The 27,202-nt window shown below is 41.9% G+C and overlaps 1 protein-coding gene and 1 long non-coding RNA gene across 3 annotated transcripts in view; one reads left to right on the top strand and one right to left on the bottom strand.

Annotated features, from left to right (window-relative positions):
• The window catches only part of Frmd4a (FERM domain containing 4A), a 600,187-nt gene that overhangs the window by 120,262 nt on the left and 452,723 nt on the right, over positions 1-27,202 (top strand). The window lies entirely within an intron of this gene.
• Positions 9,942-20,989, bottom strand: LOC110312661 (uncharacterized). The gene is made up of 3 exons (XR_002380068.2): positions 20,791-20,989; positions 14,899-14,978; positions 9,942-10,050 (listed from the first exon to the last, which is right to left on the bottom strand). It is a non-coding gene; the product is annotated as an uncharacterized LOC110312661 (long non-coding RNA).

Genomic DNA, 27,202 nt, shown 5'->3' with positions numbered 1-27,202 from the left:
GAGGATAAAACTGTGTCTCAGAAACAAGGTGGGAGGTGAAGTTCGGTGCCTGAGGCTGATTCACATTGTGGCAGGTATCACACCAGGCATAGGGGGAGGGGTGGGGAGGGTTGACTGATTCGAAAAGAAAAGAATTTGGAATCCCCCACCATCCTACTTAGCTGCAAGTAGAGGTAGCCACTTGCCATGCTAGGGAGAGAGGTACAGATGCAAAGGGATCCCAATGTAATGAAATCCAACCTTTACCTTTAAGATCTTGTCAGAAAGAAATGCTAATTGGATCTTTACAAATATGCACACTTGACTTTGATTCCAGACACAACACTGTAGAAGGGTCTGACCTTCCGTCTCTCTGTCCATGAAAGATTATGGTCTCAATGTGAAATGGCCTCTGTGGACTTGGGTGTCTGTGATCCTTCTTTTTTGTCCAGACCTTGTGCTTTCAGATTTTTGCCATCTTGTTAGAAGAACTGGAGAAGCAAATTAGTAAGTCATTTGATTCAAAGGCAAAACAAAAACACAACTTTGATAGGTCTGCAAGAGAGCAGCAGGCTAAATGAGACCGCCTGTATGAGACAGGTTCTGTTTGTGGCGTCCCTTGTGGGTCCACTGGAGGAATTTCGCTATTGGCAGGATATGACTATTTTTGTTTTGATTGACAGGTGTAGGTTATACAAGGCCTTGTTCCTTTTGGTTTTAGTTATATGCTTACCCAATCATGTCTAAGCATAAAACAAGAGATTTGTCCCAAAAGTTCTCTTAGAGAAAATAGTTTACCTTAATGCAAACTTAATGCTTAAAAGTCTAGGCAGGATAGGACCCTGTTCCTAGTTCCAGGATATTTCAGGATGTGCTTGACTGCAGAGAAGGAGTTACTAAGGGTTGCTAAGGAACCATAAAGTAAAGTGGCCTGGTTGCACGTTGTTTGTTGAAGGCTATGTGTAGCTCCGTGCAAATGGGGTCATGGTTGCTAAGTGCTTTGTTGGGAAACTAGAAGAGGTGGCTGGTGCCAGCTTGGGTCCTGGGTTGCTAGACTTCTCTCTACACTTGTCTCATGTGCACACTTGGTTCCCACTTGATGGTGTTGTTGGGGGAGGTTGTTGACCCAGCTGACTGATGAAGTAAGAACTTGTAGAGTATAGCCCACCCATAGACGGCTCACATATTCAGATCTGAGCTCTTGGTTTCCTTTATGCCCCCAGTTACAAAAGTGTATGCTCACCATGTAGTGTAAGTACCCCTAACCCCAAACCAAAACTGTTTCTGATTTCTGAACATTCACATACACACATACTCTCAAGCCAGGACACTCACATCACTTCTATTCATTGACCCTTTATATCCAGATGGTGCAGTTAATTTTAGGCAATTTGTAGCATGCCTGCGCTCCAACTTCTCATGAGATCACTTGGGAAATGGCCCATTTGTGGCACATCACATAGCACTCAAAATGTTGCACATTTTGGAGAGTTTTGGATTTTGGATCTGTAGCTTGGGGTGCTCCCATTGATGGCAATGAAAATCAAACTAGTGGAACCGAAGAAAGTTGGAGCTGGAGCTCTGACAGAGGACTGAAGGTCAGTTCTCAGCACACAAGTAGGACGGCTCATAATGACGAGCAACTCTAGGCGGATCCAGGGGATCCCATACCTTCTCCTGGCCTCTGTGGACACCTGCACACACACAGTGCACATAAAACTACATAGGCACATACATCATACATATATACATACATACATACATACATACATACATACATGCACATATTCGTACATGCATATAAATAATGGTAAAGCTCTTAGAAAAGAAGGAAATAGGAATCAGTAGTAACCTCCCAGTTTGGATTCCTGCTATGCTACTGACTCATCTGTATTCTCTCTGTGTGTACACTTGTATGCTTCTAATATTTCTATGTGTTTTGTCACCTACACTGTCATGAGAGCTGGCATTTATGAGTCTCTTACCTGTGTTCCGCATTGTGTTAAGCAATTTATGAAGTCTATTTCATTTAATCGCTACAGAAAACCTAAAGTGAGGGAAGGAGAGTGTAGTAAATTTACAGATGGAGAGATTGGGTTCTGGGTCAAAGTCACATTTTATATATCAGGTATGTTTTCTGCTATTACGTGTTCTTCAGAAGTATGGTCCTGGCTGCTCCATCCCTCACCAGACAACGACTAAACTGTTTATCAACGATCTTATTCCTCTGAACATTTTAGGTCTTCTGTCTAGATTCTTATAATTATAAGTAATAAAGTCACAAATACTGGAACCACTTGTACATAAGACTTCATGGAAATATAGATATTCATCCTAACATCATAAAATAAAATGAGTATTTTTTAAAAGTCGCTGGTTTGGTCAGGAAACAGTGGCTTCCCAGACAATTTAACTCCAGTTTGTATTAGTATCAAATACTACAAAGTGAGGATGGCTCTGTTGATTTTACCCTCCAGTGTTGTTGCTAATTAAACACGTGCATTGGGGTTGAGGTTTTCTTTGTAGGTAGAGTGTTTGCAAGAGACTTTGACTTTGAATCCCAGCACTAAAATAGCAACAAAGACAAACAAGGAAAAACCAACATGTTTGCTTCCTTGTTAAAGTCTGGATCTTCAGGTAGGTGATTACCAGGGCGTATTGCATGTGCCAGGAAGAGGCAGAGGAATGGAAGGAGCTCAGCACTGACCAGCAGGGCAGGGATTAGGTGGTCATTTACTCAAATTCAAACCATGAACTTCTAGCATGAAGATACCTGTGGTTGTGAGATTTCTGTTTAACTGTAAGCTAAGTGCTGGCTGACTATCAGTTTGTTGCTGGGATGGAGAGAAACCATGTGGACTCATGTTTGAGAAGGTTATGAGAGCCATGGATGCCCTTGTGGTGATGTGAACATCCATTAGTTTATCCGGATGTCGAGCTTTGAAAGGAACCTAACAACCAATCAACTTCTGGGCTTATGTCACCAGTAGCAGGTCATGTTGTACATCAAATGGACAGAAGAAGCAGCCCCTGGGAAAGCTAGCAAGAAGCCAGCCTGTCTGTCTGAGTCCCAGAATATATAGTAAATTGCAAAAAGAATGGAAATCTCACAGAGTGATAGGATCTGAGGTTAACCATTGTCCTTGTGTGATAATCACACTGCTGGTACAAGTTTAGACCAGGCAAGAAGGAACCCTCCACTCCAGGGGTAACAAATCAGGATGCCTGGTAGCCCCAAAGAGTCTCTATGTACCTTCGTCCTATTTCTCCCTGGCATTGTCTTTATTGCATTTGAGAGGCTGGAATTCAAACCTACACCTGTGGGCAAGGCGTCAGCTGGTCCTTGTACCAGGAGAGCTGAGCTTTTGCTGGTATGAGAGTGTATGTGATAGAGCTACAGGTGTAGCACAAACAGGAAGGTCACAAAGTTCAGAAGGGCCACATCAGATTACGGATGCACCTCCCCTCACTCTTCTCAGTGAAGAAAGGAAAGTGAGAAGGGGGTCCTGGATAACCCATTGAAAATTAGGAAAAGTTCCTTTTGCATTATTCAATGAACCTTTGCAAGGCTGAACCCAGTCTCTGAATAGCTAGAGCCACTTGGCCTTTGGGGAAATCTATGGTTTCTTATTCCCTATTAATGGTTTCTGGTCACCTGGGAAGCAGGTCAGGCATGGTACTGGAGCACCAGAAAGATTTTGGGAATATAAACACATGTCAAGATCTGTAACCATGTGGCCTGTCTGTGTATGAGCTGTGTGTAGGTATGTGTGTGAGCATGTGAATACAGCTCTGGGGATATGAGTGTGTGTGTGTGTGTGTGTGTATATATATATATATATATATATATATATATGAATAAATGGAGGCCATAGATTGATGTAGGGTATCTAACTCAATTGCTTTCTACCTTTTAGAGAGAGAGAGGGTCTCTCACTAAACTTACTGATTTCTCAAGTCTATCTGGGCAGTGAGTTCCAGGAATCCTCCTGGCTTTGCCTCCCAGAGTTGAGATTACAGACATACACTATACCACCACATCCAGGTTTTGACATGGGTGCTGGGATCAAAGTCAGATCCTTGTGCTTATAAATCAAGCATTTACAGAATGCCCTATCTGCTCAGACCCCCTTTTATGGTCTTTCTGGGAAGAGAGAAATAGCCTTATGCCAGCAGTAGCCAGTACAATAGCCACAGCCATGCAAAGTCCTCAGCTGACCTATGGCCAGTACAACTGAGCAACAGAATTTTCAATTTATTGTAGCTGACTTTTATTTTGAAATTGATGGCAGCATTTCATAGCACAGAGATGACAAGCTGACAGAAATCTTTCTCATTTCAATGGCTAATATTATTTTTATATATTATATAAAATTATATTTTATATAAAGTTTTAATCTCTAATGACTAAAGGAAGTCAAGTGTTGCATTTAATCCAAAAAGAATGAGCAGACAGAGCTTTGGTAAGGATGGTTAGAGTGGAGGCAGTTAACTTAAGGCGGGGCCCAAGGCATGGAATTTGTTTAAATGCATTTGCCTTTGTGCAGCTCCGTGCACTCCAGTGGGAGCTGGGGCTTCTCCTTCCTGGGTGAAGCAGTTATTTGAGTCTCAGTGTTTTCAGACTCAATAGGCTTGATATTTCCTGCAGCTGGGCTATCCTGGGTATGAAAAGCCTCTCCTTCAGCTTCAGCTTCCCATGTCTTCCAGCTGCACAGATGTGATGCTGTGGTGCTCCATCACAGCGCTGATCCAGTAATGACAGCCCACATATAGAATTAAACAAGTTGCCGCTGTGTGGTGGAAAGACAGTGCTATGCAGAAGGATCTGATCATCCCAAGTGGAGTTCTTTGACCCAGTGGTTCCTGATCTCTTTATTTTGCAGTGATAAAGGAGGATTTAGCTGGCCTTGATGGCACAGGCCTGCAATCCCAGTGCTAAGCAGGCTGGGGCAGAGCCCAGCCTAAGAAAATCAATGAGACCCGGTCCCAAAATAAGTAGCAAGAGGGCTGAGGGTGTAACCAAGGGGTACAGTACCTGCCTAGCATATGTGAGACCACGGGTTCAAAGCCCAGTATCACACACATATAAAGAAATTAAACCCAGCTATGGTGATTAGCATTGACCCACAGTGGCTTAGCGCGTGGTGAACTTCCTTCTACTCACTCAAAGCCCTCTTAATTAATATTTATTTATGAGTGAGTAGAAAAGTGTCATTGATTCTCACCTTTTGCTTTCACTACGTTTTAAACGCAACTGTTAGTTACGTTAACAAGAAAGTTAGCTCACTTTCCTAGGGTCCATTAAAGACAGAAGAAGTATCTGGGCTACCTCTGAGAGCCTTCAAATGCTGCTGAGCCCCCTTTTTACTGACACATCTGTGGGAGCTGAACCTTCCTAATGCTGTGACCTTTTATCACCTTTCTTCATGTGTGGCGACCCCCAACTGTAGCATTGTTTCATTGCTACTTCATAACTGTCATTTTGCTAATATTATTATGAATTATAGTGTAAATATATTGAGAGATAGAAATTTACCAAAGGAGTCATGATCCACCAGTTGAGAGCCACTGCAGGAAAATCCCGAGCAGAGCCTCAATCATTTTGAACAAACGATTAATCATCTGAGAAGAGAGACAGCTTTAAGTCAAGGGAAATCCCAATCCAATGGGGCAGCTGGGTGTCACATTCCTGTAACTGGACTCCACTAGCTCAGAAGTGTTGGGGGAGAGAGGGAGGTCTATCATGATTAAACAGTCAAGTAACCAGAGGTCAAACAAGATGACTCAAAGACTCAGTGGCAGGGACAGGAAAGTAAGAGAATAATCAGCTGAGCTACCCTTGTTCCGTATGAGAGAGAGGTGACATCAACTGATATGTTGTTGATGAAGTCACACCATCTCTACACACTTCCAAATGCCCAGGCATGCGCTAGAATGTAGTGTTATCTTCAGTCTATCCTTTCTGTATCTCTCTGCCCTCACCCATCTCATCAAGGTGATATTACAGAAGTGTTCTGTGTGAATTACAGGAAGACAGCCTGGGCAGTTAATCAGCACTAAATGTCCTCCTGTTGGGACCTGTAGCCAGGCTGTCTTGAAGTAGACGGGAATGGGAAGAATCAGAGATCAGCAGGAAGAACAAGCTCCTTGACTCTGTCTCCCCTCAGTACTGCCATGCCTCAAGGCAGAGCCTCGAAGAGAAGCTAGAGACTAGGTTTCCATAAAGCCCCTTCCACCAACAAAAAGAACCATCTGGGGTGGGGGTTAAACTAAGAAATAGTAACTTGATTGCAACCCCAGCGAGTCAGAGATTTGATTGAAGGATTAGTAGAGAAGTATAAGAAGCTGCACGTTGTTTGGTGCTCAGCATTTCATAACCAGCCTCTTCTACATAAACCCCGACTGTGCTTCCCTTTCCTGGTGTCCTTTTTGTTTGTTTGTGTAGCTCCTTTCTATGATTCTCTTCTCCTTCAGAAGTGAAACCAAGTCATGTGCTCTAGTCTGGCAAACCTGTACCATCATCCTGCTGGTAACAGTTGCTGGTATGTTTCTTAGAAGATAGAAAAAATTACACACTTTATGTCAAAATCAGTATCTTTTAGTCATACACGAATTAAAAACAAGCCGAGCGTGGTGGCGCATGCCTTTAATCCCAGCACTTGGGAGGCAGAGGCAGGTGGATTTCTGAGTTCAAGGCCAGCCTGGTCTACAAAGTGAGTTCCAGGACAGCCAGGGCTACACAGAGAAACCCTGTCTCGAAAAACAAAAACCAACCAAACAAAAATTTAAAACAATGCTCTCAGTACTTCAGAGGTAAAGGGTGCTTGCTGTTCTTGCAGATAACCCAGGAACCCAGTAACATAATGCTTATTGAGAGATTTATATTGATCAGAAGTTTTTGTTTTTTTTTTTTTTTTTTGTGGTTTTTTCGATGATCAGAAGTTTTTAAGGACAGAATTTCAAACCAACATCAAGATAAATGAAGAAGGCAGGGCACTAAACCATGATGCATTTAATATTAGCTCATAGGGGGTGGACTTCGGCATTGGTTACGTATCATCTCACTGTGACTGAATACCAACAAGAAGCAATTTAATGGAAAGGGGGCTTTTTTGGTTATATAATCTCATGGTGTCTGGGGCTCTATCCGAGATGGCAAGAACTCACAGCATGACCTATTCCATCTCTGTGGATCAAGCAGCATTCTCAGGTCAGGACTGGGGTGGACCACAATCCTGTCACTTGCGTTTTCCATCTAGTCCCCATGTCCACAAGGTTCTATAGCCTTTCAATGCAACACTTCTAGCAGGAGACAAATATTCAAACACAGGAACATTTCATATACAAACCATAAAAATATCTACCCATAACAAAGTAATGCCTAGGTACCATTTGGTTTTGGATTTTCTCTTCCAGGAATAAGCATGTAACAACTGGATTTAAACCCAATTTTAGCCTTTAATTCAAATCCTTCAAATTCTTCAAGTACCCCTGTGGGAAGCTAGATCAGCCCAAGGCTTCCTCAGAAGCTGCAATGAAAGGACAAAGGGCACTTTCGTTCTCTGTCCTTGTCCAGGAATGGACTTAGCAAGGCTTGGCTGACTCAGTGTCTTAGAGGAGTCAAGGTTGTGGCTTCTGGAGGCCCAACTCTTCCCCTCTGGGCTGTGCTTATTGACTAAAGCAGCATTATCTGAGGTATAGCTCGTGCTCTCTTTGACAACACTGTTTAACTTAGTACTTCTTAATTAACCTGCTTCACACAAGACGAAGCTTATGAAAGACTTCCATACCTGAGATTTTATCTTCTCTATCTTTCTCATCCCCTGCTACCTTACCAGTAGGACCCTGTCAATGAAGGACCCACTGGTCCAGATCAACTTAACAGGAACACAGAGCTAAGGCTCCCATTGTCCTTTCATCTGAGCCTCTGAGAAAGGTTTCGGTAAGTCTGGCTCTTCACATACCACAGATCTATTTGCTAGCAGGTACATTTTCATGTTAATCAGGAACTAACTTGATAACAAAGCATTAAGCTCAGCATGACCAGAGACCATGGGACCAAGCAGTGGGGAGTAGATGGGTTTGGAGTAGTTTAAAGTTGAATTGATCTTAGTAAAGTGACCACTCTTAGCTTTAGCTATCCCAGGTCCCTTAATCATAGTTCCATGACTACATGTGCAGATATGTATGCGTGACGGTATGTGTGTGCACACATAGGGCTGGACTGTCCCATCAGTGAGCCATGTGCTTGAAAGTGAGATGCAGAATAGGTTTTCACAGTTCCTGGCCATTGTTACTCACTTGCTTTTCCCTGGAAAAGCCTGTGGATTGAAATGCCCACATAGATCCTTGGAAACTAGTGAATAGAGAGTAGCAAGAGCGAGTACAAAAATAAAAACGTCTCTCTGCTATTGATGAGTTTGGGCTATGATTAATCCATCCCAAATTGAACGATCACCAACCAGAAACCTATTTAACATGCCAAAGCTTCTGAATACTCTGCCTTAGCCTAGGAGACTTTAACTATGCTCAAAACAGTTATCTTAGACTATACTTGAACAAAATCATCTAATATACACTCTGTTCAATAATACTGCCGAATACCTCACATAACTTATGGAACACTTTAATGAAAAACAGGATTTGGGGCAGGTATACTTTTATACCATCATAAAAAGTCATAAATATATTGGTTACATGTTGAAGACCAACTGTTATCCTGAATTTAAAATTTCAGAGTAAAATGGTGATAATAAATGTGCTGAGAAGATGGGCTTTGCTGCTAAAATGCTTGCTGCCCAAGCATGGGGAGCCAGAACCCATGTCAAATAGTGGAGCACAAGATGCATGCCCCTATAATCCCAGTACTCTAGGGGTAGAGCCAGGAAGATACCTGTAGCTTGCTGACCAGCTGGCCCAGCCAAATCAGCAAACTCCAGGTTCATCTTTAAAAAAATAACATAGAACGTGATTAAGGAACACATGTAGTGACATCTACCTTCATGCACATACAAGCTCTCACACACGTGTGCACACACACAAATGTATACATAAATGTCCACACAGAGATGCTTAAGAACAGCATCATTCATATTTTTCACTTGTACGTGCTCAGTGTGAGCACAGGAAACTATGGCAGTTGATGGCAATGGCTGGCTACCTTGTCGGTGACCTTCCCTGAGCTATCTGCATGAAGGAAGGGGGCTCTGAATCACCTAATCCATGCAGTTACTACTATTAATTTTTATCATAGAGCATATTCTCCAAAAAAGAGCTGGCACCGCTCTGGGTGATATGGTCATGAATATTACCCCTTCCCGCTGGCAATCATGTAGGAATTGATTGGACCCAGCGTGACTCCTTCTGCTACAGTGCACACCTGGAGATCTCACTGCATGAAGAGTCAGACTGGATGTTCAAAATTGAGCAAGTTTATTTATTATCTGAAGAGAGAGTTGGATAAATGGGGAGCCTTGGGGAAATAATTTTTGCAGGTAGCATTCAGCTTCAAGCGGCTGTGATATCTCTCTGCTATTTCCTGATAGCAACTTTTTTTTTTTTTTTTTTGTGCAAAGAAAAACAGGGAGACTTTTTTTTCCAGAAAGATTTACTATCTCGTGTCAAAATGATCCTCTCACAGATATGGTTTCCCTGTGAAATTTCACTGACATCCTGGGCCAGATTCTTGAAAAATGATTTGTGTTTTTTCCCCCTTCATTTCTAATTTATTGGATTATAATAGGTAATTCTTTAACCCCTTCTGAACCTGTTTCCACGAAAGCAAAAATAAAAACCAGGACGTCTAGACTATATAAAAAAATGTCAAGGGAACTGGGTAGAAATTTTTGATGTTATGGAAGAAAGAAACAACATACGTTGTAGTAGTGATCATTTTCATTATTTTTTAAACCTGCCTAGAGAATAAGACTCGCACTGCAGCACAGGTGGGGAAGAGATGATTTAATGCTTTAGTCAACTGGAAGGGAGGGGCTCTTCCCCAAGGCCTTCACGGGGTTCGACGTTTTCAGCTCCTGATATCTGAACAATCAGGCAGGATTTCAGTAAGGGCATCTGAAGTACAAGTAGAATGTCTGTTAGGCCAAAAGTAAGTTTTAACATTTCACTGAAGAAGACACAGAGATTTCAGAAACTCTGTTGACTTCCCAGATGGTAAAAGCCCCTAAAATAGAAATTATTATTTTGTACCTCATTTTTCCCATCCTGCTTTCTATAGTCTACTAGAAGAGGGCTTCAATATACGGTTGATGATAAGGATGTCATGTAACTGTGGATGAGTTAAAAAGCGAATAGCCTGGTGCCACCTGTTTGAATTTTGCTTGTTGTGTTCAATAATAGTTCATGGTAAATTTACAAAATAATAATTACTGTGAAATTGAAAAATTATTACTCCTCACTGTAAATACTGTGACTGATTTATTTCTGTGTGTATAGACACAGAAATACATGCATGCACACATGTATGTAAAAGGTTTGTACATACATCTAGAACAAAGGTTGTGTCACTTTAAAATAGTTATGATTAGCTATTTTAAAATTAATATTCTACTGTGAATATTTTCTCAAGTAAATAGTGCCAAAGGCATGGCTGGGTGCATGGTGACATGATACATTTTCTAGTAGCATTTGGATATTTGAATCTTAGTTTTAAAAAATAACTATGATGATTTCCCTGTATTCAGATGTGTCCAGCCTACAGCCTGTGGGCTGTATTCAGATGCATGAGGTCAAAGATAGCTATGAGTATAGCGCAACATACAACTACAAGCTTACTTAAAACATTATGAGATTTCCTTTTTTTACAGTTATTTTTTTATACCTCACACACTTCTTGAGTGTCGACTTTGTAGATGACAATGTGGTATACAATGGCGAAGGACGAGACATAACTGCATGGTAGAGTTTAAACTCTCTAAGCAGATTTCCCATAAGGAAGGACTGTCCGCAAGTTCTTGACCATCTTTCGCTATGTGTGCCCCTTGTCTGTGAGTGTTTGCTTTACTGTGGGTAAGTTTGCCTGTCTTTTGAGGAAACAGAAACAACCATTTCTATCTCCAATCATCAGAAAGGTAGCAGGCGGGAAGAGGAGCTTTCAGACAGAGAGTTATAGAAGAGAATCAGGAAAAAGATGTCTCCCAACAAAGAGAATCCCAGGATGTGAAGGCTTCACTGATGAAGTTTGCTCTTACAAAACAAATAGAAATTATTCTCAAACTATTGTCAAATATAAAGAAAAGAAATCTCACTTTATGAGAACAGTATTAGCCTTTTACCAAAAGCAGATGTGGCTACATACAGCCACAGTAAAAGAAGACACAGAGCAGTATCCCTGGTGAACAAAGCTGCAGAAGTTTTCAACAAAAAGGTCACAAACCAATTCTGACTGCATGCACAAAAGGAGTATACACGGTCACCAAATGGGCATCATCTCAGGGCTAAATGGAAAGTAAGTCAACAAATGACTCAAACCAGGAGAATGAAAAACAGAAATCATGCAATCATATAGACAGTTGCAAAAAAATTCAATAAACTTCAAGATAAACTATAGCAGCAGCAGCATGACCATCATCATCGTCGTCGTCACCATCATTGTGCCAGCCAGATCTCATGGCACAACTCTGGAGTCCCATCAGTGTGGGAGGCTAAGGTCAGAAAGCCATGTCCAGACTCCTTGGACTACGGAGTAAGGCCAAGACCAGTATAGGCAATGTGGTGAGAATCTGTTTAATTTTTTGTTAATAGAAAAATGATCTTTGGATATAAGTCACAGTAGAGCATTTGCCTAGCATGAGAAGGGTCTTGTGTTCATTCCCTAGTGTAAGGCAGCAGTGTGTAGTGGGGATGGTCTATAGATGACAACCCACAGCCAGAACCACACTGAATAAGGACACATGCTATGATTTATTCCAGGATCAGAAACAAGGTAAAGGTCGATTTGCTCATACTGTTAGTCAACACAGTATTTCAAGTCTGAGCCAGCACAGCTAGTTAAGAGAAGAATCCAAGGCATCTGAATAGGAGGGCAGGAGGAGAAGTTATCCCGGTTTGCAAGCAGCATGGTTCTGTATGGCAATAAGGCTAGACTGCACCGAGAATGTTAAAACTGACCAGCCAATTCAGTAAGTTGGCACGATATAAAATCAATTTCAAGAATCGATGGTATTTGTATATATCAATTGCAAAACTGCTGGAAAAACAATCTTAATGCTAGCTGTTACAGCAAATAACCTGTATAAATAAATTTAACCGAGGAAGTGAATTATCTCCACAATGAACATTACAGAACACCAATGAAGGAAACTAAAGATAACACAGCAAATGGAAACACATTCCATTTTCCAGACTAATTAATATTGTTAACATGCCCACACTATACAGCGGGATCTACAGAAGCCATGTAATTCCTATCAAATGCTAATGACATTCTTCACCGAAATAGGAACAAGGAAAAAAAAAGAAAAAGCTCCTAAAACTTAGATAAAACCACTAATGACTGTGAATAGCCAGAACATTCCTGAGCAAAACAAAGAAAGCTGGAGGCAGAATAACATTGTAGCCCAACACACTGCAAAGGACACACACAGAGAAGTGCAGTGGGAAGGCGAATGTAGGATAACAGCCACATCATTATGACCAATCTGTCCCCAGCAACAATAACAAACCAGCAAAAATATACATTAGGAAAACAAGTCTCCTTAATAAAGGATGCAAGCAAGGCTGGCCATCGACATGCAGAAGAATAAAGAGCTTTTTCTCTTGTTTTTTAGATACACATATACGAAAACACTCAGAGACATTGTCTAGGTGAAGACTTTTCCTTCAGCTATGACCACCGAGACCACCACCTACAAAAGTCAAGATGGACCAATGAGACTGGCTGCAGTCTAAAAACTCTTGCACAAGTGGAATAATCAAGAGTTTAAACGATGACTTACAGAGTGGGATAATATTTGCAAATTACTTATCCATGATCAGAATAGTAACCAGAAATGGGTAGTTCTTAAAAGACACATGCAGATGGCCAATAAGAGCTGGAGGATGTTCTTAGCGTTTCTAATCATCAGGGAGGTACAAATTAAAACCATGATGAAATATGACACCCCTCTGTGTGTGTGTGTGTGTGTGTGTGTGTGTGTGTGTGTGTGTGTGTGTGTGTGTGTACATGTTTGTTTAGGTGTGTGTGTATGGGTGCACATATGCCCATGTAGAGGCTACAGTTCAACATTAAGTGTGACTCTTCAGAAAGGGTGTCTCTCTGGCCTGAGGTTTGTTGAGTAAGCAGGCTGGCTGGTCAGGAAACCCAGGGAGCTGACTCTTCTTTCTCCCCAGTTCTGGGATTAAAATATATTGTCTTCCCATTACTGTCTACACTGAATGAACGAATGAATGAATGAATGATAACAAATGCACATCACCATGCTCACCTTTTTATATGGGTTATAAGGATTGAATTTAGGTCTTTGTGCTTGCATAATAAGCACTTTGCCAAATGAGCCATTTTTCCAGTCCCTATACATACATACATAGTGTGTGTGTGTGTGTGTGTGTGTGTGTGTGTGTGTGTGTGTGTGTGTGCTGGCAAGGATGTGAAGAAAAGGGAATTCTCCTATGCTGGTAATAGAAATGCAAATTAGTGCAACTATTATGGAAAACAGTATGGAAGTTCCTCAAAACATTAAAAATAGAGCTGCCACATGATCTGGCAATCCCATTCCTGGGTGTATATCCAAAGGAGAGAAAACCAACACGTCAGAGAAATATCTACACTTGCGTGTTAATGCAGCACTCTTCGCCCTAGCTAACATGTAAAACCGAGCTAGAACTCTGTCAGTGGATACACAGATAAAGGAAATGGAAACTTAGTTGACATACAAATAATAAAATCTGTCATTTGCTGCAACATGGATGTAAGTCAGGACGGGCTCAGTGACCTATCAGGCATGAAAGACAAACACTGCACATTCCCTTCAAAGAAGACGCTGACAGTTGATTCCAGAAGTCAAGAATAGTGATTTCTAGAGCCAGGAACGATGGGAAAGGCAAGGGAGGAGAAGAAGTTGGTAATGGCTTCAGGGGTTTGATTGGCTAAGAGGAATAGATTCTCATATTCTGTAGCCCATTAGGGTGAGAATGGTTCAAACTAGTTAACAGGTATGAGTGACCCATTAAAATAGCTCATGAATGTTGAATGTTTCCAATACAAAGATATGATAACTCTCAGAGCTGCTTAATGGTCCCGGGTCCCATTGGGATGATGAACATATTTTAGACCTAGATAAAGGTCTCGGTTGTGCACTGTTAAAGTGTGAAATTGCTAATATAAGTGACATGGATTTCACTTCAGTTAAAAAGGAAGAAAATCCAGATGTTCATGTGAAACTCAGACTCATCCTGTAGGAGCTAAGGTACCTTGTGGGCATATAGCATGCACCTATGGCATCAGTGTGAGAGCCTAGGCACACATGTGGTATGGAGCCAGCATGAGAATAAGGTACCCAAGGAGATGGCATGAAGACACAGTGTAGGCTTAGGGGAACTGGGGAGGTGTGGAGGTGACACACTAGTGACTAAGGAAGAGGCAGTGGATGTAGAACCATCAATACCCTGTGAACAGTGGAGGTGGGTGTTAAGGGAAGGCCTGTACTCTCCATTCATTCTCTGACAGTTTTCAGAGGGTTTTCAAGGCCTCCCTTTATACACATTTCTGGTTTCTGGAGTTTGAGTTTTGTTTGATATAATGAGGTCTCCAGACATAAAGCCACACAATACAAGTATTTGGAGCCTCCACGGCAGAGTTCCGAAGTAAGGCCCATCACTTGGTACATTACTCTTGATTGATGGGTAGATTAATTAAGAAGCAGCCTATCAGAGGAGAAGCAGCACACTGTTTCATTGACTTACAGACAGTCTGTATGTGTTTCAGTCATCTGCAGTAGGAGCATCCTCTTCATATTCTTCCCCAGATCATGAGTGCCAGGCATCTTATTCAAACAGAAAACAAAATTAGCCATGGTTGGTCCAGAGTGGAATTTCTGAAACAGTATTTAAATTGACCTAGATATTGACAAGGATAACAGCAGAATGCTTGATAGTGGTTGGCAAATACAGGTTGTTCTTCTTTATTTCCTTGTGACATTACTGTCTGTGCAAATATATTTAATTCACATTACTATGTACATGGTACTGACAGCTGCAGCCTATTGAGGTGATTATAAACGCAATAGGAATAAATCATCCTTTGCTGACCCCTGAAAGAAAAATGTACACAAAACTGCTTCCCATCTTCCAAGGGACCTCTTACATTTTCCCAGTGAGTAACCTGGAGAAGAGACACACAGAGCTTCCTGGAAACACAGAGCAAGAGTCACACATCAATAGTATCATACTCATGGATGCTCTTGAACTTTCTCCTAATACTGTGGAGAGAGTGTGAAGGCTCTTCTCTGGAGAGCTTTATAGAGAAGAAAGCAAGTATGAGGGATTCCAGAACTCTCTCAAGGAGAGAAGTTCAAGAGAGGGTCTTTCTGAACTGGACTGAGACTGGATGAATAAAAACAGCGTAGGGGAGCCTTCCACATGGCAGCGGAACAACTTAAGGGGTTTCTGTTAGCAGTGCTTTCTTATATGAATTTTATTTCCTTAGAATACATTTATAATTTTCCTTTCATTTTCTTCAATACTAAATAGGTTATACACATTTCTGTTTTAACAAGCTAATCAATATCTTTTGAGTAAGTTTAGACAACGTGATAGAAACTCATGAGTAAGGCATTAGCCAGGCCATGTCATATGCAATTGGAAGTATGAGAGATAGAAACGGAGCTCAGGGGGAAAGCCTTTACTTGCCCAGCATGGACAAGGCCAGGAGTTCTATCACCAGGACTGAGAAGAAGAATTCAAAATTTAAAGAGTTGAAATCACTGTTTGCAGAGGTTGCAGCTAATGATGTGGTAGAGGGCTTCACTCAGATGTGTGAGGACTTTGATTCTAACCCTAGCACAGATTAAAAAAAATTTAAACTCTCTCTCTCTCTCTCTCTTTCTCTCTCTCTCTCTGTGTCTGTCTGTGTCTATGTGTGTCTGTGTCTGTCTGTGTCTGTGTCTGTGTGTCTGTGTGTGTCTGTGTGTGTGTGTCTGTGTGTCTGTGTGTGTGTGTGTGTGTCTGTGTCTGTCTGTGTCTATGTGTGTGTCTGTGTGTGTGTGTGTCTGTGTCTGTGTGTGTGTGTCTGTGTGTGTGTGTCTGTGTGTGTGTGTCTGTGTGTGTCTGTGTCTGTGACTGTCTGTGTGTCTGTGTGTGTGTGTGTCTGTGTCTGTGTGTCTGTGTGTGTCTGTGTGTGTGTGTCTGTGTGTCTGTGTGTGTGTGTGTGTGTCTGTGTCTGTCTGTGTCTATGTGTGTGTCTGTGTGTGTGTGTGTCTGTGTCTGTGTGTGTGTGTCTGTGTCTGTGTGTGTGTCTGTGTGTGTCTGTGTCTGTGTCTGTCTGTGTCTATGTGTGTGTCTGTGTCTATGTGTGTGTGTGTGTGTCTGTGTGTGTGTGTGTGTCTGTGTGTGTCTGTGTCTATGTGTGTGTCTGTGTGTGTGTGTCTGTGTGTGTGTGTGTCTGTGTGTGTGTGTGTGTCTGTGTGTGTGTGTCTGTGTCTGTGACTGTGTGTCTGTGTGTGTGTGTGTGTCTGTGTGTGTGTCTGTGTGTGTGTGTCTGTGTGTGTGTGTCTGTGTCTGTGTGTGTCTGTGTCTGTCTGTGTGTCTCTGTGTGTGTCTCTGTGTGTCTGTGTGTGTGTCTGTGTGTGTGTGTGTCTGTGTGTGTCTGTGTCTGTGTGTGTGTATCTGTCTGTGTGTGTCTGTGTGTGTGCGTCTGTGTCTGTGTGTGTGTGTCTGTGTCTGTGTGTGTGTCTGTGTGTGTGTCTGTGTCTCTGTGTGTGTGTGTCTCTGTCTGTGTGTGTCTTATACAGAGGTAAAGAAAATCCTGTTAGCAGTTTTCATGAAAATGGAGAACAAGAGCCTTCTTTTCACAGACCTAGGCGAGCAGTTTTATGCAATGCTCCTGAGAGTCAGTGAATGGGAACCATCTTGGGTGACAGCGGACTGTAACTTGAGAGACAAAAGCATGAGGGAAGCAGCTGTGCACCTTCAGCAGAGATGCAGACCTGTGTGTGAGTCCCCGACTAATGCATATGACATGAGATTGGTGGAGAGCAGTGGAGACGATGGGCTTGGGGCAGTTGTATCCAGGGCTGTCAGAGAAGAGGCTGGTAGAAGTAGATGCAGACAGCCTAGTGAGAAAATGATCATAATTGTGGAATAAAGAGGAAATAGGAAGCAATGATAAAGCAGCATTAAGGGAATAAGAAAAGCAGAGAAAAAAATTATCTTTACTCATAAGGAAACCCAGCATTTACCAGGAAGGGCGGGGGGGGGGGGGGGAGTCCAGACAGTTGAGCTGAAAAACCCAATCTAAATGTGAAAGTGAGGTATGTGTACTGAAGCTGGGAATATTCATCAATGTGTTAAATGTCACACGTTCTAAAAATATGAGATAGATTTCAACAGCCTGTAAAGACCCATGATTGGAATCTTGCTTCTATGATGCCATAGCAATTCAGATGGTTCTTAAGTCTCCATGGCAACAGCCAACACTACTTTTTGTCCTTTGAAGTCACATGACACCTGATGTAACATAACAGTTAGGGAGCAAAGAGAAGAAGCCAATTGTATTTCCTAATCACAGTAACACAGACACCAAGGGCTACTGTGGAAGGCTCCTGTTGGCCCTATGGATTATAGTGATCAGAGCCAGCAAGATGGCTTAGCAGGTAAAGACAACTGCCTCCAAACCAAAGAACTGAGTTCAGTCTCCAAGACCCACTTGGTAGAAAGAGAGAATCGATTCCTGCAAGTTATCCTCTGTCCTCAACTTGCATGCTGCAGCATGTGTGTGTGTGCGCCAACGCCCCCCCCACACACACACACAGACATACACACAAAAGAAATAAAACTGTAAAAACAAGTTTCAAAAACTGCACCTTAACTAGTAGGATCTGGGTGTTATCTTGTTATCATAAGCAGTTGCTCTATATGAGCAGTGGTGTGATTTATGGGTTGAATATCAATCAGTTCAGGGAAGATTCCTTCAGGCTTCCACTTGTAATATCTAATCATCTTAGTTGTACCAGTGATACACTGGTTAGCCATGAATTGCATACCACCTGAGGGTAAACAAGGGCCTCACCCACTAAGGATATAATGCTAAATACCCTGATGAATAAAGTATAATTCTGTTTCTTGGTTTTCCATCTATGGAATAGAAGCAATCACCAGTTTTTTTTTCTTAGTCAAAGGGGAAGGTCTATAAAGCATTTAGTCAAATTTTGTCCAATGCTTTTTGGGGGCCTGTCTGAAAGAAACAGCAATCTTGGCTTTGGATGTGGAAGTGTCAAGATGTTGCATTTCTTAACCTGTAGTTGGGTAGAGCATCCCAAATCTTGCATGCATGAAAAAGATAGAGGGGAATCTCTTTTGAGTGTTCCTTAAAGTTACAAGGAAGGATTCAGTTCAATTCCCAAAGCTTTTACCATTATCAAGCTGGGTGAATTAAGACCCATAAATTCAATATGACTTTGTTTTTCAGTGGAGTTACAAATTCACAGGCACTAGACTCAATGATGATGCTAAAACGTATCACTGCCAGAACACTTGTCACTGTCCCTCCTTATTTATCTTTTCCTTTAGTGTGAGAGGATTTCTAGAGAAGAGCGGAGATAGCCCATGCATATTCATCTTCTTCCTCTTCTTTCTTCAACTCATACACTTGCATTCTTGCTATTTTGCTGTGGAGTTTAAAACGTGAGAGAGTGATACAGGGGTTCTTGGAGCTAAAAACATTCTATAACAACAGTGTTGATGGAAGCTATTAAGCTCTTATCTTACAGGCCACAGGATAGAGAAACAGAAAATACAGAGCTGGAGGCCATATGCTTAAAGGCTGAAATGCAGCTGAAGGTTAAAAGATAACAAGGACACAGAATGACCTGAACTAAGAGCCGACTGTGCAGGATAGATGTGCGGATGAGAGCTGGTTACTCAGAGAACGTTCCTGAAAGAGAGTTGATACACATTTGAAGGAGACCTAATATTTACTGAGTGCTTATGAAGTAATGGACTTTGGGCCCTTTGCCTGCTTTTCCTCATGGATTGAAAGGTAGATTCTTGATAAGATAACGCACATGGGAAAGAATTATTGGTATCATAGAAGCTGGTTGTATAGTGCATTTGCCAGGAGTGTGGAAATCAAAATGAAGATGCCAGATGACTCCAAAAGGCCAAATAAGGACTTCAGGTGTAAGGAGGAACCACAAACCATTTTTTTTTTTTTTGGTACAGAATTCTTTGTCCCCAACCATGGGGCTTAAGAGAAAGATGTCCTATATTGAGGAAAGCAATGTGATTACTAAACACATTCAAGCATTATGCTACAGACTATAGTCTAGAGGAGGCAAAACCAAGGTTGCATACCAAGGTTCCAGCTTCCAGGGCAAGCTGGAAGAATGATTGCCATGGAGAAGAGCTTTGGCATAATGTAAGGACAGATCTTGTTATGGAAAGAAAGTAGGATTTGAGTATTAAACTTGAAAAGACTGTAAGGCAGAGATCTTTGCTACAGAAAATGAGCAAGCTGAGAAGTGCCCAGTGGGAGCTACTCGGATGTATCTATTTGGGTTTCTGGTTTTGAAGGGCTACAGTCCACCAGTCCACCATGGCAGAGAACTCATGGTGATAGGACCATGAGGCATCTGGTCACACTGCATCTGTAGTTAGGAAGCAGAGAGTGAGCAGAAAGTACCCCAGACCATCAAACTTCAAGACTCACTCCCAGTGGCCCACCTTTTCCACCAAGGGTATATCTCTTGACAGTTCTAGAATCTTCCAAAACAGCTAAGGACGAACTTCAAATACATGAACCTCTGGGGGACATTTTACATTCAAAGCATGACAACACAGCCTACTTCCCCCAACACACATGATTTCTTCTCACCTAATGGACCATGAGATAAAGCAAAGTCAGACAGCCCACAAGTACTAACTTCCAAATGACTTCAGTATTCCTTGAGTTTGTTCTCTGTAATGGTGTATGAGCTTTCTGTTACATGAAGCCAGGGTTTCCAGCTCCTTTCTTATGTAAGAAGAGAAGTCTATTAGCTATAGCACAAACTAAATGTCCATGGAGATAGTTTCCCAAACCATTCCACTATAATAACTATTCCTTTATTTTATGCACAGCAGACACGATGCTGAGGGAGACGACACAAAGTTTTAGCCTTCTGCAATCTTAGAAAAACCATCAAACTCTCTGAGACTTGATTTCTCTGTAAAACGAGTGACTAGATTAGGTAACATACAATTCAGCTCTAATATCCTACGGAGTTTATATCATGTAGTTAGTCTTAATGATGCCTTTAAGGAACAGTGTTGCTGCTTTTATGAGTGTAGGCTACTTCTTGTTATGAATAAGCATATTCTTGAAATGTCAGCTTGTGTCCAGGGCCATCAGACGCTGCAGTCTCTTTTGATAAATCTCTAATGAAAACCCCAAAACTCCTGGGGCTCAAATAAACCAATGAATTCTTAAATTATGCTCTCTTCTATCATGACATTACAAATAGAGTTTAGAGGAAGACTGTTCAGTTCACAGGAGTTAGGTCATAGGAGTTAGACTGACTATAAGTGTGGTCCTGAGACTATAGCATCTCCTTTACAACACTGCTTCAAGCCTACCCTACCAGTCTTCATTGTTCCACTCACCCCAGACCTGGATAGCTGGCCCACTGCTCTTCATGCTGCCTTTGACACAAATGGCTCTGCTTCGCCTGCCACCTGCACTCTTGCCAAGCCATTTTCTATGGGAGGCACTAACTCTGCCTCTTCCCCACTGTCATCAGCACTCTATCCTGCTCTCTGCAGAACCTGGTCACTGTTTCCCCTGCTGAATCCTGCCCATAGATTCAAATGCTCCTGATTCCACATCCCTACAGGCTAGGTAGGTACCAGCCCTCTCTACTCTGGCCATTATGACTCTATAGAATTGTCATAGATACCCATCTCCAATGTGGCTCCTGATATAAGAATTGTTCTGCCATGGATGCCAACTGATTATCACTCTGTTCACCTTAGCACTATCTTGTAGAGAGCCTCACTGATAGACACTAAGCCATGATTGTCACCTGTAACAGTAACATCTATCCCTGAAGTTCTTACCAATGAAATCAATTCTCTCTTCCAAATATTGTACCTATTTCTCCAACAGGAAATATTTTTGCCTTTTTAATGATCTGCCTCTATTCTTCAATGGAGTTAGAGAAATGCAGAGAGGTTAATGTGCATTAGAAAACATGCATTGTGTGACAGAATTTGCCAGGGTTCCTGGGCCCTGCCCTTGCTGCAATATTCTGATCGTCTTCATTCTTTTGTTTCTGTTTCCCGAAACAGATCTCAGAGTATAACTGGGCTTGTCTCCAACTCACAGTGGTTGTTCTATTGGTGTCTCTTGAGTGTTGTCTCCTATACAAGTACCATCACCCAATTCAGAGGAATAATTGTATGTGTGTGTGTGTGTGTGTGTGTGTGTGTGTGTGTGTGTGTGTGTGCGCGCCGCATGTGTGCGTCCTTGTACATGTGAAAGCCCAAGGTTGACATACCAAGTGTTCCTCAACTACTCTGCACCTTATGCATTGAGGCTCGGTCTCTTAATTGAACCCAGAGCTCACTATGTAGGCTACTCTAGCTAGGAGTTTCCTTTATTCTAGCTAGGAGTTTCTGGGAGCCTTTCCCTTGGCCTTCTGAGTGCTTGAATTATAGGTGGGCAGCTAGGCCTTCCTGGCTTTTATCTGGGTTCTGTTAGTCCAAACTCTAGTACTCATGGATGCACAGCAAACACTTTATCCATTGAGCGGGAATTCTTGGTCCCTAAAACCTGCTTTCTATGTAGAGATTTATCGCCTCATCTGTCTCTGTGGAAAGACAAGGACTCAGGAAAAGAATGAAAGGCATCTGTTGCTAATCCTTTCTCTTGGGTTTCTCTGGAGAAAACGTCTTAGGCAAATGGTCTTCCTGGATTCTTGGAATAAGCATGTAAAATAGACTCCCACAAAGGCAGTGCACACACCATATTATGCACACAATAGGAAAGCAGGATGCACTGCCAATTCTCAGCTATGCGCTTAGGCAACACCTGTCTGCACACAGGGACAAGTATGATCAACATGTAGAATAGCCTTGGGTTCTAACAAAGAAATAGCAAAGTCAAGGCCCAAGGGAACCAAATCCAATGCATTCCTTTCTCCTGGGCATTGTTTTCTGTGATCCGAAGCTCTCTGGTTGCATAGCTGTCTAAACACATTCTGACATGAAAGGGAAGTACCCTGAGCTCCCAGAGTGGTCATGTTTGTTTATGCTCCACCGCTGGCTTGTGCCTACACAGTCACATCCTGGCAGTCCCTGTCTAAGATGCTGTTACAGAAATCCACATTTCCTTTATAAACAGAAAAAGACAAAAAGGGCTTTTATTCACCAAACCTCTTCTCTTTCACTTCTAACACACAGTTCCTGTGCAGCGCACCTGGGCTCCTAGGAAGGGAAGAGTCCATTCACAGGGAGGTGAAGGGTAAGCCATCCTGGTAAGCTTGGGCAGGCAGTGCTGCCAGTGCACAGAGGACCCCTTAGGAGATGGGCAGAGTGCCTTGTACAAAATACTTCTGGCTTCATTAAGCAAGTGAATTGTCTTAAATTGAAAAATATTATCCTTTCTACCTTTGAATGTTTAGTAGAAAGTTGGCTAAGATTTCAACAAGCCAGAGATTTAAAAGGGGGGGGGGCTCTGTTTTGTTTTGTTTTGTTTTGTTTTAAAAGAAAGAAAGAGAGAGAGAGAGAGAGAGAGAGAGAGAGAGAGAGGAAGGAAGGAAGGGAGGGAGGGAGGGAGGGAGGGAGGGAGAGAGAGAGAGAGAGAGAGAGAGAGAGAGAGAGAGAGAGAGAAAGAAAGAAAGAAAGAAAGAAAGAAAGAAAGAAAGAAAGAAAGAAAGAAAGAAAGAAAGAAAGAAAGAAAGAAAGAAAGAAAGAAAGAAAGAAAGAAAGAGGAAGTCAAGGATGTTTTGAAGAGCCAGGTATGGTGAGGTGGAAGGGGGTGCCTCTGTGGGCCCATGCTGAGGCATCCCTTCCCCCTGAGGTCCTAGCCATATGACAGACATAGTATGGAATCGACTTTCTTTGGGGAACGGGAAGGGAGTTTATAAAAGTTTATAAAAGAGGTAAGTTTGTTAGCAGCATGAACGGTCTTTATGGTGAGCTATGGAAAGACAAAACCCTTTCGTGGAGCAGAAGGAGCAAGAAGGGCTTTTTTCTTCTCTCTAGGAGACTGTGTGTATGTATATATGAATCACAATGAGAAACAATTTTAAGTCCACATTTAAAAGACAAAGGAAACTCAAAACCTTAGCCTTGTGAATATGACAGTTGATCATATAGTTTAGCATGAGAAGCACCTTAAGTCTATAGTTAAGAGACAATCAAAGGAAACTTAAAATTTTAACTTGTGATTATGAAAGTTGGATCTATAGTGGAGTCTTTTATTAGAGTTAGGCTAATTTATAAGAACTCTATCAATTAATGTTAGGCCAGTGGCATAACAAAGGGTTTCGGGGATCTGCTTTTTAAAGGCCAAGTGCCTTTCTCTAAACTATATCCAGGTAAATCATGCTTGGAAACCATTCAAAGTTTTAAAATAGAGGGATTTTGCCCCATGGCTACTGTCATACTAATAGTTTAGGTTTTATGATTAATTACCAATAGGTTTAAAAATCAATGCAATTCTCATCTTGAGTTTGATTCCTTAGGTTCAGGCTGAGGTTCTGAATGAGGAAAGATCTGTTCTCATTAGAAAGAAGGCATCAACATTTATTTCCTCAGCTGATGGAAATCCAGGCATCTCTGATGGCTTCAGGCACTGGCACCTATTCTTCTGTTCATAGAAAATAAAAGGATTGGCATTTCGCTCGTAAGGGACACATTTAAATAGCAAGGTAAAGATGCATCTCTCACAAAGCAGAATTCATTCCAAATTCCTGGATAAAAGATGCCGTGATAGTTGGTCTACATTGACAACTAGAATGGATTTAAAATGGCACCTCCCCCTTTGTCTTTGAAGGTGTTTCTGGGGGTGTGCAAGTAATTGTGCTGGTGTCATTTTACAAGCTGGACTCCAGGTCTGAGTAAAAGAGGGGAACGAGAAGTCCCCCAAGCATGGGCCTCCACATCTCTTCTTACTGATCTACACAGCCGTGAGCCTTATGCTTTTGTCCCATGGCCAAAAGCAGCTTAAGATGCCACACCTCCTGCTCTGTGATGGGTGGTACCACAAAGCTGTAAGCCAAAATAGGCTGCCTCCTACTTAAGTTGCTTCCTGTCAGGTATCTGGTCACAACAAGGAGAAAAGCAAGCAATGCCAATTCCCATCAATACCCAACACCATTAATTTAATTCTCTTGACTCAGTTAAAACAAACCTCCAATTAAACAATTACTCTCCTTTGTGCCTTCAGTAGAAACTGACCAAAACCTTAAGATTTAGTAGCAGGCGATGCCCCAGTGTATGGGAATGCCAGGATAGGGAAGCAGGAGTGGGTGGGTTGGTGAGCAGGGGGAGGTGGGATAGGATAGGGGTTTTTATAACATTTGAAATGTAAATAAAGAAAATATCTAATAAAAAATTAAATGGAAAAAAAAAGATTTAGTAGCAGGGGATTAGGGAGATAACTCAGGGCTTGCTGCTTTTGTGGAGGATCTGAGTTTGCTTCCCAACATCTACATAACCGCCAAAAGTCCCTGTAACCCTAGTGTCAGGGCCCAGTGCCCTCTCCTGACTTCCCTGGGCACCAGTGTGTATGTGGTATATATAAAACTCAAGCAGGCTCATACACCCACACTAAATAAATAAATCCTTCTTTTTATTTTTTTTATTTTATTTTTTTTGTGGTTTTTCGAGACAGGGTTTCTCTGTGTAGCCCTGGCTGTCCTGGAACTCACTTTGTAGACCAGGCTGGCCTCGAACTCAGAAATCCACCTGCCTCTGCCTCCCAAGTGCTGGGATTAAAGGCGAGCGCCACCACGCCCGGCTAAATCCTTCTTTTTAAAAGATTCAGAATTGATTTGGGAAATTAATCAAAGCTTGTAAATAATGCACAGAAGGGTGTGTTTGTTGTATGGAAAGTCACAATTTCCCCCAAATCGAATTAGGTAATCCTAGCAATTTAATTAAAAGTCCTGTCAAATCGGATGCAGGTGTTTTTATTTTATTTTAACTTCTAAAATTAAATAACTTAAAAGGAGCTTTTACTATAAAAGAATTTCCTGCAGGGTTTTCAATAAATTAATGTGCAATTTTTTTCAAGAGACTTCTAATGAAGGGAAAGGAGCCCTGTCATTTCCTTCATTTTTGGCATAAAAATGGTTTCAGGTAGAGCGAGGTATGAATTAAGTTTTAAAGTAAGAAAAGTAAAGGGCAAAAATCTATGACCAAGAAGTCAGACAATAGCACTCATAAGTCTGCACTTCCTGTTGTCTTCAGATAAGGTATTTTCTGCCTGGACCGGAGGAGATGGCTCGCTGGTTAGAGCACTCGTTGCTCTTCCAGAGAACCCAGCTTCAAGTCCCAGCACCCACATGCCAGCTCACATCCTCTGTAACGCTAGTTCCGGAGAATCCAATGCCCTCCTCTGGCTTTTTGGGAACCAGCACATATGTGGTGGACAGACATACAGACAGACCAAACACCCACACACTTCAAATAAGAAAGGTAAATTAAATAAGATAATAAGTTAGATAAAATAAGTAAGATAAATACAGACATGGTCTGCTTCTCTGCTTTTTTCATATAAGTTGTTCTTAAAATCCTCTCTCAGCACTAACTCCGCCCCTCCATCATGACAGCCCTACAGATGAACAGAGCAAAGCCTACTTCACGGATGGAAGTGTAGCATGGCTATAGCTCAACGGTAGTGTATATGCTTAGCATCCATGAAGACCTGGGTTCAGTTCTCAGTATCCCTACCCCCTGCCACAAAAGATGAGTGTTCTGTGTAGAGCATTAATGTCTAAGGAAATTGATACCTATTCCAACCTTTGGTTCCACTGTTACCGTCTCTTCTCTCTCTCTCTCTCTCTCTCTCTCTCTCTCTCTCTGTTGGTTTCTTCCTAGCATAATTCCAACTGTTTGTCTAAGCCAGTGCCAGTCCCAACTGCCCCGATCTTTGGGGTTGTTCAGAAGCTGCAGCCACTATTCTTCATTTCAGGCCCCTCAGAACAGGGCCGGTAGCTGAGCCCGACATGCAATTAAATGTAGGTTCTTCCCTCAGGAACGTGGCTTGGGGTAAGCTTACAGTATCTCAGAATTAAATTTAGGTGAGCTTATTGGCTAGTGAGTTCCTTTACATATCCCAAGTCTAGGATAGGCTCATTGGAGAATAACGCTCTTACTCAGTTTACACAGCTTGAGGATTCTGAGACCTCTCAATAGCCAGAAGTATGTGGATTCTCATTGGCTTTGATCACTAGTACTTTTCTGCCATCTTGGGATTATCTGGATAAAGGTGGGGCAATTTGGCTGTAGTGTTGGAATTGCCTCTTAGCAGGAAAAGAAGTTCAGGTAAGCAAGTGAAACAAATGAAATTTCAACATGATTTCTGTAAGGCCTGGTCACACCTAAATATTTTAACAGACTTGTCAAGAAAAGAAATCCTATAGTAATGATTTAATAATGTATACATGCCTTGGAATAGCTCCTTTTCTATCCCTCCATTCATTAGCTCTTATTGTCACTTATAACTTTCTCTTAAACTTCATTTTTAATAATGGTGAGAGGGTCCATGATTTGCTGAAGAATAATACCCCAGTCCCAAATAGTATGTAAATGCAAAGAGTGTTTTATTCTGCACAAGTCCAGCATGCTAGGGTCTCCCACAACCAGAAAAAATAAAAACCCAAGTGCGCTTGTAGGTCTGATTTAAAGTACATTAGGGAATTCTGGGGTAGGTGACCTCTATGTTAATCTGTTGAGTCCATCTCTATGGACATTCTATTAGAGGGTGGGGGGGGGGCTGGAAACTTGCTGGGGGAAGTCTGGAAAATGCTGCTGACCCATTGTCCTTGCCTCAGGCCAGGTGGCAGGG

This window comes from Mus caroli, unplaced genomic scaffold (genome assembly GCF_978045245.1).
Source record: "Mus caroli unplaced genomic scaffold, Mus_caroli_1 scaffold_2, whole genome shotgun sequence".
NCBI lineage: Eukaryota > Metazoa > Chordata > Mammalia > Rodentia > Muridae > Mus > Mus caroli.
Note: the sequence above shows the minus strand (reverse complement) of the source record. Positions and strands in the feature narration are given on the sequence as shown.